This window comes from Agelaius phoeniceus, chromosome 6 (assembly GCF_051311805.1).
Source record: "Agelaius phoeniceus isolate bAgePho1 chromosome 6, bAgePho1.hap1, whole genome shotgun sequence".
NCBI classification, from domain to species: domain Eukaryota; kingdom Metazoa; phylum Chordata; class Aves; order Passeriformes; family Icteridae; genus Agelaius; species Agelaius phoeniceus.
The window spans coordinates 25,600,244-25,616,883 of NC_135270.1; the positions used below are offsets into that span (position 1 = coordinate 25,600,244).

Below are 16,640 nucleotides of genomic sequence, written 5' to 3' on the forward strand. Positions count from 1 at the left end.
TTGAATCCATTGGTTCAGGAGATCTTCCCTCTGGTCAGCTGGGATGATGCCAAATCATTGCCAGTCTTAAATGGGTCTTGGCAGTTTTTGCAGCAAACATCCATGGCTTATGTTTAGTGCTGCTTTCCAACTTTGAGTCTTTGTCAGTTAGGAGAGACTGCCTGAGTCTCCTTCCATAGACACCCTGATTGGTGAGGGGCTTGGAGGAGAATTTTTCAGCAGTCTGGTGGGTTATATAAAAACAAAAAAGCTCTATAGCCTTTCAGTACTTGCTTATGGCTTTATTTCAGTGTTGCATTATATGACACAAACCAGTTTGATGTCCGCTTCAGAAGTTGTGATTTCTGCTTTTAATGTTATGTGCTTGAATTATAGCCTGGTTTATTTACTAGAAAACCAATCTCCAAAACAAACCAAGACATATACCAGCATGGCTGCTCAATGTGATTAAACATAGGAACTAACATACTCTGCTGGACCAAATGTCCATCTAATCCAGCATCTTGCCTTTATCACTGCCTAGCAGCAGCAGCTGACTGAACAGTGTAGGAAATGGGTGCATTCTGTCAGCCGCTGAAATATTAACAGTAGGTTTCTTACAGTTGTTTAGCTGCTGTCTGAGATGGAAGCTACATTTGGGCTATTGCACTGTGAATAGCAACATCAAACTATTTATAGGTGAATTTGCTGCCTTTTTGAACTAATTTATAAATATCTGTGGTTTACATAGTGTTTCACAGCACTGAGTTCTGTGCAGTTTACCTGCATTTTTTGTGTGTGAGATAGATTGGTCCAAGAAAAGAAATTGTTTCATTTGTTTTAAACATACTGTCTTGTTGTCATTCCTCTCGGTACCATTTCTATTTCTTCCTTTTTTGAGGTGGAGCAGCCAGAATTATGTGCAGTGTGCATCACAGCAGAATGTTCCCTGTTTTTGCTCTGTTCTGTTTCTAATACCTTCTGAGACTTTTCTCGGACTTCTTGCTGCTGAGAGTTGAACTGTTTGCTTGCAGCAATCTTGAAATCTTTTTTGTAAGTAGTCATGCCTAGTTTCACTTCATCGTTGTGTATTTATAGCTAGATTATTTTTTCCTCTGAGTATATTATTTTGCACTTCTCGACCTGGGACAACAAAATGATAAATGAAAACCAGTCATTTGGTATTATCAGATCCCCTGTAACTCTCTGAAGTTTATTTTAATTACAACTATCTGAAATGATGGAAAGCATCACAATGTGTGCAACCTTCCTTTTTGCCAGATAAGTTAAAAGTATGTTCACAGACTTAACCCTGATCATTGTTGTGGTAACTTCCCTGCTCTTTGACTGTTCAGTGTTTTCTTTATTACTTTTGTGGAGGTCTTCTCATGACTTTTACTGTGTAAGGTGGTGTGAGATGTACAAATGGCTTTGCTTCCTTTTGTTTTTGTTGCAATATGGTGTATGAACATTTTGGCATTTGAGATGTAGGTCTTCCAGCATCTCTTTTCATTTGCTTTGAAGTTGGATGTCCAAAAGCTTCATTTCATTAAGATTGCAATCTTTTATATGAATACTTGGCAGAGAGTGTTCCTTAGAACTGTGGGTTTTGTTGTTGGGTTTTTTTTCCTTTGTGTGTGTGTGGTTTTGTTTTCTGTGTTTTGGGTTTTTGTTTAAATGGCCAGTGCTTTGTAATCTCAGTATCATGAATTATGTCACCTTCAAAGGGTGATATAATTCATTCCTGCCTCTATAATTTGTTCCTACATCCTGCCTCATTCCAGCCTCTTTTCTTCAGTTCTTTTCTCTTCCAGTTTGTGGAAGTCCTTGTCTTGCCTTTTTAACCAAGTCTGTGATGTTTTTACTATGACCAGCTTATTTTTTATTATTTTTTAATAGATACCAAGAATCCCCTGCTTATCTCATTTTGTTATTGTGGTAGAATTTAATTTTTTTTTTATTTGATACTCTGGTTTGAAACTTGAAACTTCTCACTCACCTAGCATTGCTATCAATGAGTTTTAAGGCAGTTTGACTGCTAGGCAAATGGCAGGTGTTAATTTTCATAGGTTTACTCCTTGTCTAGCTAGAATATCTTAATTTGATTATGGGGGACGTTTGTATTAACTAGTTGAACTGTTAGGACAGTTCAAGTATCTGTTAGAACAGATACTTTCCAGAGAATAAGTACTGCTTGAAAATAATATTTCTTTTTAATATTATGCTTCTATATATATGAATTTACCTGTCTTTTGCTGCTCTAAATATTGATTTGGTGTTAAATAATTAAGTTCACACAGTAGTGAGTGTTTGTTCCTATATCTGGGGGGTAGAAAGAAGGCCTACAACAGACACTTCTGTCCAGAAGACTCCTGGTCTAGAGGACAAGGAGACTAATGTGTCATGTAGGAGCATGCAGATGTGACACCCAGACTGTAACTTGACAGAGGATATTCAAATGAACTAGTTCAGAACTTGGCAATACATGGTAGTGCTGATTTACCTGCTGTAGGAATTGCATCCTTTACTTCAGTTTTGCTCAGTGTGCATAGATTATACAAATTTTCAAATATCTAGGTGGTTTAGGTTATTGTTGGGGGAATCAATCCTCCTTCAACTTCTTGCTATTTGTAATTTCCTTTAGTAATTTGAATTACAATTTTACATCATTGTATTCAGAAGCTCACAGCACTTTGTACTCTTGTGTGGGTGCATGCTTGTGATGCTTTGCAAGTTGTGGAAAAAATATTTTTTTAGTAGGTTAGTATTAAGCCGTTGTAGAATTTGAACAGTCTCTAGTGTACTGTGTTACTCCAGCAGATACTTAATAACCACAAAAAGCTTAATTCATAAAAATTGCTGTTACCTTGAATGCTTGAGTAAGAACTTTGAAGATTTTTGAAAAGTAAGACTGACAGTTTTTGATGTTCATGAATGAGAAGACTGAATATTGTGTTTTGGTTTTGTAGCTCATGAAGTTAAGCAGCTGAAGCTTGCTTTAGTGTCAGTCTCTAATTGGACAAAGCATGGTTTTGTGTGTTAGTGAATAGACACTTCTAAAAACATACAAAGCCAAGAAATAAATACTTGCATTGTTATAAATCAGGTATTGTTATTTTGTATTTGGAAGATTACTTGACAGAAGCAAGTCACCTGATCTTCAGAAATTGGCAACACATGTTACTGCTGATCCCAGGGTCCTTTGGTCTGCTCAGTAAACAGCCATTCCTGTCCTCTTCAGAAAAAATGTATTTCTTGCCTTTCTGCCCTCTTCCAGACTGGGGCCTGTAGAGTATATGAAAGGATGATGTACAAGCCTCTTCCCCCACAGAACTTGTGCCAGATGTTATGTGCTTGGTAATGCAACTTGAGAAAATAGGAAGGGCGGAAATAATTGAAATTCTTACTGTTTCTCCAATAGATGATTTGAAAATATGCCATTTAGCACAGGTTAAAATGACAAGAGGGACTATTACTCACTGGGAGTGACTTCTGAGACATTAAATACCTCTGAGTTTAGAATTCCTTAAAATGCTCATATTTGGCTGTGGGAACCTAAATACCTTCTGTATGGAACAAGCATGTATGTTTTTTTAAGCAGAGGGGACTGAAAAGAGTGTGGAGAATGGTACCATCCTTCTTTTCCTTCCTTCTAGGGCAGGTGTTTTTTGAATGACAAGTGACCGAAACAAAAGTTGTGATTTAGTTGAGGTATATTGTGCAGAATAGAGAGAAGGAAACAGCTGCTAAGATCAGAAAACAAATCTGTAATGGAGGATAGAAAACAGGTATTTCCAAGGTGTGTATATAAACTTGTTCTCACTTGTCCATCTTTTTTTGTGTCTAATAGTTCATTGGGACTCTGTCATAAATGTTTTCTGAAGTGTTGTCAGGGTTTCCATTGCAATGAGCTAATTAAATCACTGTTTAAATAATTTTTTTTTTTTTTTGAAGTTGCATATACTCTAGAAACTCTACTTTTGCCTAGACAAATCTTTGAATTGAGGTTGAATTGATTCTTTCCCTGGAAGAAACAAACTGGTGGCATTTTAGGTTTCCTGTTGATATTTTTTTGAGTGTAGAATTACATTTTTTAAAGAAAAAATTGAGTCAATTTTTGCCTCCAGTGTTCAGGTAAAGTTTGCATCTCTATACTTACCTTTAAGTGTTAGTGATTTTTAAAGGGTTTTTTTGTGTGTATTTATTTATTTAATGCAGTATTCTGATACATGTTTGACCTCCAGAAGGTTACTCCATTTTGCTTGGCTTGGTGAAGATGAATTTTGGGAGTTCATCTGTACTTTAGTTGATACCACTGTGTTTCTCCAGTAGTTTTGTGTCAGTCCCATGAAGCTGTGTTGCATTGAGTAGTTCACCTGAGTGTCATCCAGGGTAAAGCTATGAGAAAATACAGGATTTATCTCACCATTATTCCATCTTGCCTGAATGAGAAAGTTCATGGCTTATAGAAACAAAATTCTTTGTCCTGAACATGAATGTTGCAGAGCTATGGAGTAGACTAAAAATCCTAAGAGCAGGAAAATGCTGCATTAAGTAAAGTAAATGGCTCAGTGTAACTGTCAGAATGGGACTACCTTGGCAGAAGAATGAAGTTCTCTATAAAAACTTCTGAGGTACTTGGGCCACAGCTTAGTTAGACCTTCATTTAATAATTTTGTATGAAAATAAACAGGGAAAGAAGGAATTGGTGTTGAAAGAGAGGAATGTGTGAATATTCAACAGTGTTGGACTTGTGTATCTGTTGGGAGAAAGGAAAAATCCAAATATTCACAGTGCTCAGCAGGAAGCAGGGAAGAGGAGATTTTCTTCCTCTTAGAGGTGTGCTGTGAAAACAGTGATGCAGCCTGGCAGGCCAAGTCCTGTTGCATTCAAGGAACAAAAAACAACAACTGACAATGGCTCAGAAGCTGCAGGGGAGCTGGTCTAGTAAAGAAGGAAAAAATTAGGGCCGAATCTTTCACAGTAAATTGTGATGCTGTCGTCTTTTTAAATACAGTCATTACAGCTGAAGGAAGCAGAGAGAAAAAGCTGATGCTGGAACAATCTGGTAGTTAAATCTAAGGGAAATGGGGAGAAGGGGTGGACTCCTGCTCATCTGCAGCAGCCCTGCACACAGAGCTACCTGATTTAGGCCTAGCCGACAGCGCGTTGGAGGCCCTGGGAAGGCAGATCGCTCTGGCAGTGTGTTTTGTCAGCGTGACGTACTTGGGAGTGTGCACAGCCTGCGTGCTGAGCGCCAGTGCTGCCTCCGACTTTGCTTCTCACTGTTCTAAGAATGTAATGAAATCCCTTCTCACTCATGCTTTTATTTTGGGATGGAGGGGGAGAGAAAGGAGCTTTCGATATTCTGGTGTATTCAGAGTTTGAAACAAGCATGTTTTACCTAATTCTGTTTACTGTCTTTTTATTTAGGCTATGCGTGAAACTCATTGATACCTTTACATACTCTATCATAATTTATTAGTACACAAAACTAGAAACTCATAGAAACCTTATTGATCCTTAGCTAATTAATCTCTACACAGGGAATACAGTACTTATTGTTGGAGTGTCTCAAGCTGTTTTTTTTTTCTTTTTTTTTTTTCTCTTTCTTTGCTGGTTTCTGTGCTCAGGAGATCAGGAATGCCAAAATGAAAACATGGTTTAAAGAAATAATAGCTGGTGAAATTGAAATAAGTTTGGCTAAAAAGCAAATCAAATACAAATATAAAATGAGAGTGGTTTTTACTAAATACAATCAGGCTGTACTTAGATGTTGTGGTCAAAAGGAGAGGAAAATGTGATACCCGTCTGATAGCAGCAGAGGGTCCCAGCCACCTTTTCAGAGTCCAGAGCACTCGACAGAATCAACAGAAGTCTGAGACTGTTTTACATAGAACTTTGTCAAATTGAATTGCCAGTATTCATTCTAGAAAAAAACCCCAATTTTAGCAGGTGAGCATTACCTTTTTCGTCTTGTTTGTAAAATCTGAAGACCGATTAAAAAACAAATTATTGTTCTTTTGATACTTTTTTCATGTGAACATCTGTTCACCAACAAATCATTTTCGTATTGTCTTTTGGCAATAATTTAGAAGCCTAGCATATTAGAGCAAGTGATCTGTAGTGTTGTAAAGGCAAGAATTTATGTGAAGTTTCTCATTTTGAGCTATGTTGCTTCCTGTTAGAATGGAAGATCCATGTCACATGAAATGAACTCCTATATTCTTACAAATATTCTTTCAAGTATTTTTCAGTATTATAAAGTACAGAATACAAGAATGTGTATTATCTGCTAATTTTCAAGTTTATCTACTGTACCTTATATACATTAAATGGTTTCTTTTTAATGCATGTGATGAAATAATTAAATTGAGGAGTCCAGTTTATTATAAGAACTTTGACAGACTAAATGGGGACCAGTACCTGTTGCAGTATACTGACATGAAAGTTGACGATAGCAAAGTCAGCAGAGGTTGGCTTAGTCTTAGTATTTAAAGAATGCCTGTGCCATAATGAGGTTACACAGAAAATAATAGTGATTTCTATTCTGCCTGAGTAACAAGCAGAACAGAAAGAATTCAGGACTGCCAAACTCAGATTCATCTTTACCCCTAGTTGTTCTGTAGGTCTTCCAGTTTCAAAATGAAAAGGATGTTCAAATGTGACTCTGTCACTGAAAATGTAGCTCACAATCCAAATTTCTGACCATGTGGGGAAGGTGAAAAGTCACTTCTTGATGATCGTTTTATTTAAAAAGAATCAGCAAAGTGCACAGTCCTGTACCCAGTATAGCACAATGGAACTTGATAACTGCTGAAAAAAGGAAGGAAAGTCTCCCTCATGCTGCCAGCACAGTGCTTCTACTGCTGAAGCTTGTGCATGATATTGCCCACACCAATCTGTGAATCGCTTCAACTTTTTGTGGAGTGTGACACCCCCTCGCCCACCAGTCCCCCCAGAAAGTAAGGACTGCTGGAGGTAGGACCTCTCAGCTGGAAGAGGACGTGAAGGAGGGTGCCTTGGCCAGCTAGATTAGCTGACTCTGGGAGTGTTATGTAGCCTGCACGCTAAATAATAAGAAAGAAACTGAAGGTAGAACTATAAACTTTGAGCAGAACTAGGCTTCACTTAGGTCTCTTGATATACTAGTAATCTAAACTTTCCTTGTGCATGCTTGGCAAACTGCATTTAGCTTTCATGGACACATTGAGACAAGGGTTTTACTGAAAATACAGCATCTGATTTTGAAAGAACTTTATAAATACAGAACTATAAAAGATTACCTGTTGTTTTAAGGTACCCTGCCATGCAATCACTGCATTTTTAAATGTTTGCATGTTATTACATGTGTACTTGCTTCTGTCCGATATTTGTGGAACAGTAACATCAGTAGAAGCTTGTGTAGCTAATCTCTCTAAATCTGTCACTGAAAATCTCACTGCTGCTCCTTGTGATTCTCAGCCAGTGATATTTTAAACAGAAAGCCCTTGTGATTGCAGGGTATGTCTTTTTTTCTTCATTGCAAATGCCCGTTAAATTTCTTTGTTCAACAAATTATCGCATTTTGCTTTTTATTTCTTCATTTTAAAATACATTGTGGAATTGTGTCTGTTTCCTGTCTCTTACATGCAAGTTGCCCTTTATCAAAGTGCATTTAACACAGATTTATTCACTTAACCAACACTCCCTTTGAGTAGTTTACACTATACTTTGTAAGCATGGAAATGCTGCATAGGTAATATTTATAAGGTAGAAGGAAATTCAGGGTCTCTAATTGGAGCCCTGCTGTTCTGAAATTTCTTCGGGAAAAAAAAATCCAGACTCTTGGGATTCTGTATAAATGTAATATGAAGTCTTCTGTAATGCTGAATGATCTTCTAGGATATGTGTGCTCACTTTAAATAAATTAGTTTATGCATTCATGTTGAATAACCCTTTAAAAATATATAATCTTTCAGCTTAGTCCTCTCACTTGTTAAGTCACAATATTTTGCTTTTCATCAAAACGCTAGATGTAAGAAGACTTGAATTGATTTGCAGTCACTCTGTGCTAACACGAAACTGAAAGCTTGCCTTTACTTGCTTGTGTTTTGGACTTGCACTTTCACTGTTTCCTCTCTAAATTCTGGAAGAATGCTTCGAAGAATGCTTCATTTATCCTGCTCTCCTTCTCCGAGAACAGAATCTCTTCCTTCCATCTCACCTGGGGAGATGTGTGTGGTTTGCCGAATTTTATTCCTCATGTTTAGTGTTTCCTCTTAAAACTTTTTTTTTTTCCTTCACTTATTTGGCGTTTCCCCCTGCTGGCCGACTGCGCTAACAGCACCTCTTTCCCCGTGGAAATGGAGGGCCAAGGCTGTCCTTGAGTGTCACGGCTGTGTCGTTGAGGCGTTGGGCTGCTCTTCTGACATTTTTTTGGCGTCCTCTGAATGTCTCTGGCAGACATATAAAATTCAAAGAATAGTCTGTACAAGCAGGACGTGCACATACCTGAGGTTCTCTCCAACACAAGTGCAGTAGCACTTCAAATGATAGTCCGAGGTACCTCTAGTTTTGCATTTCATACAACACTATCCAGATCATCTCCTTTTGTACCCTGGACCTCATCCCAAAACTCGTAACTTCTCCCTCACTGATGTATCATTCCCATGGGCCAGTTCTTTCCAAGATAAAGTGGGTTGCTAGGACGGGGAAAAAGGGTTTGGCACTCAATAAGAAATTTCTCCTTATGTTTAAAAGGTTAAAACTAGAAATCAGAGGTCCCTCCCTTCTTAATGAAATTTCAGAGGGAAAAATAGTTTAATAGGTACTGAGGTAGAGTTTTCTTAATTTTTTCTAATTCCTTGCATCTGTGATTGTTAAATCTATTATTAGGATTTGTCATGTATGTTCTTTCTAGAAAGAGTTCTTCTCCTCTCAACTGCCTCTCCTCCCCTTTTTCCCAAGGAGTCCTCTGTCTCTGAAGTATGAAAGGAGGGCAGGAACTTCTCAGGGACTGGAATAAGAAAATTGCAACGCAGGTTAAGAACAATATAGGTTAATAAACTGATTTTGCTAGACATACTATTAAGAAACAAAACAAAACTGTAAAGCACAGACATTCAAATAACTTCCCTTTGCATTTCTTATAAATTTTGAGACCCAATCATTGGACTATTACGGCTAGGAGGGAATAGCTCCTTCCATTTTCTGTTAACCTTCCATCTTATTTTCCTTCCCAGTGGTATATATACTTTTTAAATACTTGAAAATAATTAAAAAAGAAAAATTACAGGTTTAAGACTTTACAGATTAACTGACATATTTTTGAAGTTAAATTGTTAAACGATGTTTAAAAAAAATCCCAAATGATCCATGTTTCCAGCAACTTTATGGAATATCAAATAATGCAGCAAAATGTTTTTAGAAACAAATGCCAAACTCTGCCTTCTGCTAATTTATACCTTCACATCATGTAAATATTTTAATTTTGCAGAAGATTCCTCAGCTCCCCACTTCAAATATGAAACTTTGCTGTTGCAGTGCTAGTAAAAGATAAACTTACAGACCTTATTAGTACTCTTGGTGTGTGCTTAGCTAAACAGTCCTTCTAAAAAGTAATTCACTGAAATAAAAATCCAGATCATACAACTTTTTTTTTACGCGAGCAAGAATTTAGCCACACTGCATATAGGATTATTTTGTGTGTACCTAGAACCTAGTGAAAAGTAACTCACTGAGCAAAGTGAGGCTTAGTGGTTCTGCAATACAAGAACTTCTGAATGCTAAAACATCCCTGTACACTGGTGTCTGGGTACAAAAAAAGAGAATTTTACTGATGGTAATTTTATGTATGTTAGGTTAAATGGGGAGTCCTTGATACCAAGTCAGAAAGAACATCTGCCAGGCTCACTGATGGTCATAGGTTAGAGAGGCTTCTCTGATTCAAGAGATAGGCTCAGACTGTGCAAAGATGAGGGGATTATGCACAGGTAAAAAGTGTAGAGCAATATATCTTGAATCTGCTCAAGTGACAGAGATGATTCTGAGATTTTAAAACATGTTTGTGCTAATTTTCTACTAGGCCAAATGTAGTTTATAATTTTGCCCGAGAGTGTGATTTCATACTCCATCCCACCCCCAAGATGCCAGGAAAGTCTGTGTTCAGGAAGAATTACTAATGCCCAGTGGAGCTGTAGTCACAGGACAAGAGCTAAGAGGGTAATTGTCAACTGTTTACATGTGTTTGGTGCCACAGCAAGTTTTGGTGAATATTTTAAGAATCAGCTTGTGAAGTGGTTTTATCTTTACACTAGAGATGGCCTTTTAAACTGTATTGAGTCTTCTAGCTAATTTTCTATGTGTTAAATATAGTACTGCTTCTGCAAAGACAAATGATGGTGTCGCACACTTCTATTTAAACTTAGCTTGAATGTTTTATAAAGTGTTTCAGGGACGGTGAAGCAATCTATCCTCAAGTGAAGTCAGCTTCAGGTGTCTTAAACTCCAAACTGCATTTGCTTCATGGCAAATCATAGCAGCAGAAGAACTTTTAGGTAGAACTGAAGTTTGTAGTTTGAATCCTTTAAGTTGTCTACATGCATAAGCAGAAAATCCAGGCTCCTTGACCAGTTTAGCTGGAGTTAATCTATCAGTATTGTGGGGGATAAGGAAGGAGGAGGAGAGATCAGTTGTACACATGGACAAACTGGAAGGCATGACTTGTACACTTCAGTGCAGTCTCAGTTATCTTGAGCAATCCTATTGGTCCCTTTACACCTGCCTGGCATGTGCTACTGGGGCTGACTGGAAATTCTTCCAGCTGCAGCACAACAGGAAGATCACATTCTGTGATCTGGCACAAAGGAGGCTTCTTTTTGTCATGGAAGCAACAGCTCCAGAACTGCTAATGATCATCATTGAAACATAAGCCTTATAATAATGTAATATGAAATTGATTATGTACCCTGTCTGGCCTGGGTTTGGTCTTCTTAAGACTGCAGAAATCCTGCCCTGTGAAGGAATATGAGTTGCCGACTTGAAAATCACAGTAAAGTATCTGCCATGACTTGTTTTCTTAGAAGATAGTGATAGAGTGCTCTCTAGATACAAGCTGTCTTTCATATATGGGAGGGAGAGCTGATGCTTTGAGGAGTTCACATCTAAAAACAAAAGTCCAGAGAAAAAACTCTGAATCCCTCCTGTGTGGTGTGTGTTTCGTGCACACGCACACGAAATTAATAATCCCTAACCCTCATATTGTTGAGCAGTTCTCTGAAATGTGAAAAAATATCAGGTTCACAATTGCCTGTGCACAGCATTTAGTCCTTTTTTTTTTCTGTGTACCGAACAAGACCAAGATCCTTTTGGCAAAAAGATACATAATTAAATATTGTAACATGATATGAATGGATAGAGTTCCATGGTCTGACAGTAAACATTTGCTAGTTTCTAGAGTTAGAAAAAATGTAAAGAAGAAATTGCTGAACATGACGTTTAATTTTTTCCAGTTTTTCCAAGTGAGTCTCTGGTTACAGTAGTATAAACTTGATTGTATAACTTGAAGGTAGTAATAAGTATATAATTGTTATAATCAGACATCTTAATATACAGGTAATTACCATTTAAACAGTCTTAAGCCTTCAGGTGCAGTATGCTTAAATGTTTTCACCACCATTTGTTTTCTGTTGTCCTCAGGTGCTACCAAGCCTTAAACATAGGAGTTTTGAGATCTTCGTTTTCATAATGGTCCCATTAAATGAGTAACTTTTTTAATCATAGATCATAGATATATTTTGGGAAGAAGGTAGTGCTCTTAATTTGACTCCCAGACCTGGGGTTTAAAAACCCCCAGAATATTACAGAATATACTGTAACAATTTGAGAGTTAACCTTGTAGGCTCCTACCTTGGACAATTTACAGCATGTTTCTAGAGCCTTCAAAAGGCTACCTCAGTAAATTAGGTTGCTGAGATTTTGTGATAAGTTTCTGCTGAAGTTTTTGTTACAAATCCCTGTATAATGCTAAACTCTTCAGACTTCTCTATTGATATGAATGATTGTGAGCTGTCTAATCTTAACTTTCTAATGTGTTTTGTAATGAGCATGAGAGAGGCAGTGTAAGTTTCTAGATGTACTTTTGCCATGAAGAAGAAATAATCTCATTTCATTTATAGAGCAGACTTTATCCCTTTTTCATTAATACTGTTCTGTGTTGGTTCCCAGTATCCATAAGTACAGGGAGTTGTCAAGAACCAAATTTACAGATATTGTTGGTAATATGCTGTTCTCTACTATAAAAATGCTAAGAACAGTTGAAAACTTATATCTGTTTAAGATGCTTGGGATTACCAGTCTTGGGTATTTGTTCTTAATTTCTCTTTCTCAATTCTCTGTTTAAGAAAACTTGCCTGTATCAGGCACAAATTTTTCTGTGGCGCTCATTAGTGCGCTGCTTATGAGGAAACCAATTTTTTATTTGTCTTAGGGCTTAGATGTTGAGCTTAAAAAGCCACGCAAATCAAAAGTTCAGAATTACAAGAAATTCAATTGATACTTCATTCTTTGTGCTTGTCCTCTCTACTAAATGAGGCAGGGATGTTAGTAAAAATAGTATACCTGCATGAGGGCAGAATTTTGTGTTGCCAGAGGTTTGACATTCAAAGGTTAACCTGTTCTAAACACTAAAGAAAAAGCCTGCAGTAAATTATCTACAGAAGAGGATGCAAATGTATTTCCATTCCCTATATGGGTCCTCTCTAAGTGACTTCTCCAAGGCAACACAGTGGTTCACTTGGATAGTCACGATTAAACTCCTTGTGTTCTAAACTTTGTCCTTGGGAGCTCCTGGCTTCTGAGTCTGGGGTTGTAGCAAGATTAAATGCAATCTGAAGGTTTGTAACTGTGCAGTTTTTTTCTGCACAGTTCCATCTTGATGGAGCTAGGGTCCTGCTATGGAGGCGAGTCTCTACGTAGGGGGAAAATAGGAAGGAAGGAACAGTTGCTGTTATTTTTAAGTGACAGCTTTCTTGTCAGGTTGTGTGTACATGTGTTACAAGTAAATGGATGTTTTTCTTTTTTAAAGTAAAAATCATGCTTATTTTTTCTAAGACTGTGTTTGCAGATGTGTAATACTGACTGTTTTGTTTAGCTTTCCAAAAGCAGTAATCTACAGCAGTGAGATGTTTTTTAATTATTGTTTTTTATTAATAAGCATGGACAGATAGTTGTAGTTGCTTGTTGAAGAGGGCACTTAGTACTTGCATGATGAAAGGGCTTCCTCTGTAGGTCTCTGGACCAATTCAGTGACTGATTGATAGTGGGAGGTGGAGGTGACAAGTAGGATTTTAATACCAAAAAGAAACTACAGTTTGAGAATAATACCTGTCTCTTCAGCATCCTCAAAAATGACAGTGTTTAAAACTCTGTAACATCCAGAGCCAATTTACTTACTTTGAATACAACCTCAAAACAGTCCATACTTCCCAGCTCATAACCTGTCATGGTAGCAGCCGGATGTTATGGAAACTTACCTGAAATTGCTCTAAAATTAAACATCGCCTGTAATATTCTGTGGTTCAAAATGCACAGTGAAATTTGAGACTAGGAGACTGACAATACTGCCAGCAGGCTTTCTCTTTTCAGTGGTCATCAGCACCCAGTTCTGCTGGATAGTAAATGGAAACTCTCCACTTGTGCTGGTCTTCAATGAGAGAGAGATGATCGTGACTTTCTCCTGCTGTATCTGTTTATAAGGCTGGGGCTTAAACTTCAGCTCTGTGATGACTTATGTGTGGATAGAAACATCTGCAAAGATCTTGTTAGCTGTGAAGTTAAAGCTTCAAATACGCTAATATTATAGTATTTTACTAGAAAATTGGGAGTATTTTGGAGCCTTTTTTTAGCATCAGGCAAAGTAATTGAGCAAATGAGTTATCATTTATATTCTAACTATCTTTTTAGAACTCTGACTCATGAGTTTTTTATGATTCATGTGGTGATTTCAGAGGTATTACCTTGCTGTGCTACAGAATGTTCTACCCATGACCCAGGCAGTGTAACAGGCAGTGCCTCTTCTTGACCTCCACCTTTTGTGTCCCACCGTATTGGCTTACTCTGCTGTTTGTTTCAGTCCCTAGCAGTACTCTGGGATTTGAGCTCTGGTGGCTGAGCTGACCTACCACCTGGTCTACCATCTTTGGGGGCTGGTGTTACCTCTAGCAGAGATGATGGGCAAATGTCATGGGTGGGTAACCTCGTTGTATTTAGCTGTGGCAACTGAGAAGGCTTATGATATAGATCTTAATAGATGTAATGGAGAGCAGGTCTCTCCACTATGGGAGGGGGACAGTGACCTTGCACAGAACTAGAAAGACTTGTACCTCTAGTTGCTTCTCCCCCTAGTGACAGTAATAGTTTGTATTTTAATCCAGATTGAAATTGTAGGTCTCCTTAGTTTTCCCTGCCACTTCGAACAGATTTTCTTTCAAAGTGGTGTTTTATAGTTAGCTTCAGCATTAAAAAAAAAAATAAAATTACAACTCCCCTGAAGAAAAAACAACCAAAAACCCTTTTCTAAAGTCCCAACCCTTCCCTCTCCATTTTTTCAAATATTTGAATTTTTTTTGTTTGTTTCAAACTCTAGTTAAAAATATTTGTAATTATCTTTTTTTGTGTTGTTGTTGTTTTTCTTTTGTAGGAGGGGGTAGAGAGCTGAAAGGGATAACTTACTCAAAACTGGTAAGTACTTCTTCCCAAGGCTAAAATGGCTTACCTTAGAATAGATGATATGAAGAGCTGGCATCCATTCCTGGAAACGTTTGAAGGTTACTGAAACTGAAATTCTATCTATTCTTATATTCAGGAATTAAGTCTTAGAAAGTAAATGTTGCTGATGGAAGCCCCAGTCTTATAAATAAAATCTCTCTAAGGCTGAGATTTGGGCCTAAGGGTCTGTAAATATAATAGACAGTTAAATTCATCTACTCAAAAATAATATTTTTTTTCTGTGTAATGTGAAAACCAAATTTATTTGAAGGAATTTTTAGCCCAGAAAGACTTCTCTCTAAAATTCTGAGTTATTCAGAGTCCTTCCATACACACAGAAGGCATTCATGGCTTTGTGTGTGTCCTACCTTTGTTTATATAAATATATATGCCTTGTCAGTTGTGTGTCTAGTGTAGCTTCCAAAATAGTCATGGTTGAAATAGTATTGTGATATTTTAAAGGTTCCCATGTAGATTGTATTTTATTGAGATAACAGAACTGTGAATCACTTATGTGATTATTGTAGAGTTTAAGGTTTCATTCAGTCTTTGAATATTTAAATAGTCTATATGCAGTGCATTGGGGAACTTAGCTCAGAATGAAATTTTAAGTCTTGAAGCAACCACTTAAGAAATAAGCAATTATTGGTAATAAATGAATGCAAGCAAGAAATTGAATGGAGGATTTCTGCCTCCAATAGTTGAAATCCATCCAAAAATGCCTCATTTACCTCTTGCTCAGTGTTCTTCCTGGTTGAGACTTGGAAAAAGTATGTCTGGATGTACAGGAGATGCATGTACTCCTGAATCCTGTGCCTTCCTTTTGGAAATCACCAGTTCTGTTATTGAGTAAGGCATTTGCTTGTTTTCCTTTAAAAATAATGAGATTAAGAATTTTTTCAGGCCAAGACATTAATGCAATTTCAGTCATCTACAAGCTTTTTATTTGAAATAATTCCACTACCATAAGAGTAAATTGGAAAATGCATCATATTCTATGATTAATTCAGAGATGGTTTTACACCTCTTTGAATGTGGTATTATAGATAGTTTATAATGCTACTGAACTTAAATTTTTCGATCTTCCCTTTAAGTTCAGTCTAAAAGAAGAAAAGTTCAAAAATAGTGAAAGTTTTTGCACTACAAAATGTATAGCCACTTATGTAGTTTTTTACCTCCTCTCAAAGGAAGTGTGAGCAATATTTAACCAGATGCCCTGATAGATATTTATAGACATTATTCTGTGTAAATCGGAAAAACGCAGTTTAGGTTTTGTTGGATGTAAGGAATGTTTGGGGTTTTTTTGGTTTTTATTTTTCGTTCTTTTTTGGTTTTTTTAACTGTATTGGTTATGTAAAAGGTACTTTGGGGGAATTCTAGACAGGGATAACAGAATACTTATTCCTGCTTGGGAAGGGAAGCTACAAGTGTGTGTTCTCGAAAGGAACAATTGTATATATTTCATATTCAGAATTTGGCAACTTGACCAAACTTAAATAAAATATATTTTTTCATGTTTATACCCCTATAAACATAGTTAGGCTGAGCCGCTACTTTTTTTTCTGCAAGGCAGTGTCACTTTTTCCTTGAACCTCTTAAAAATTAATTTTGAAAAATCTTGCTAGCTGTTCAAGGCATAGATGCAATTAGCTTGGATTCGTTTTTATGAACCATCAATACTGCAATTTCTATCTGTCAAATTAAGTTGCGCATTAATAGAAGTTGCTCAATCTTTATATGTTCTTTTACAGAAATACCATGTCATATTTGCCGTGAACATATTTTGGACCTTACAGTTACATATATTTAAGTGATGGATATTTTTTACATTCTTTTGGATCTCTTTTACATTCAGTTGAGATAACGGTTTTGCTGTTCTGCACTCAAGTTTGAAGTTAGCATGTAGCTACACA

The 16,640-nt window shown here is 37.0% G+C and overlaps 1 protein-coding gene across 11 annotated transcripts in view; it reads left to right on the forward strand.

The window, feature by feature from the left end:
• Positions 1–16,640, forward strand: part of PHF21A (PHD finger protein 21A) — a 132,091-nt gene that overhangs the window by 15,924 nt on the left and 99,527 nt on the right. For all 11 annotated transcript variants that reach the window (XM_077180154.1, XM_077180159.1, XM_077180155.1 and 8 more), the window contains one exon: positions 14,660–14,700. The gene's annotated coding sequence lies outside the window, so the exon portion shown is untranslated. The remainder of the gene's footprint in view (positions 1–14,659; positions 14,701–16,640) is intronic.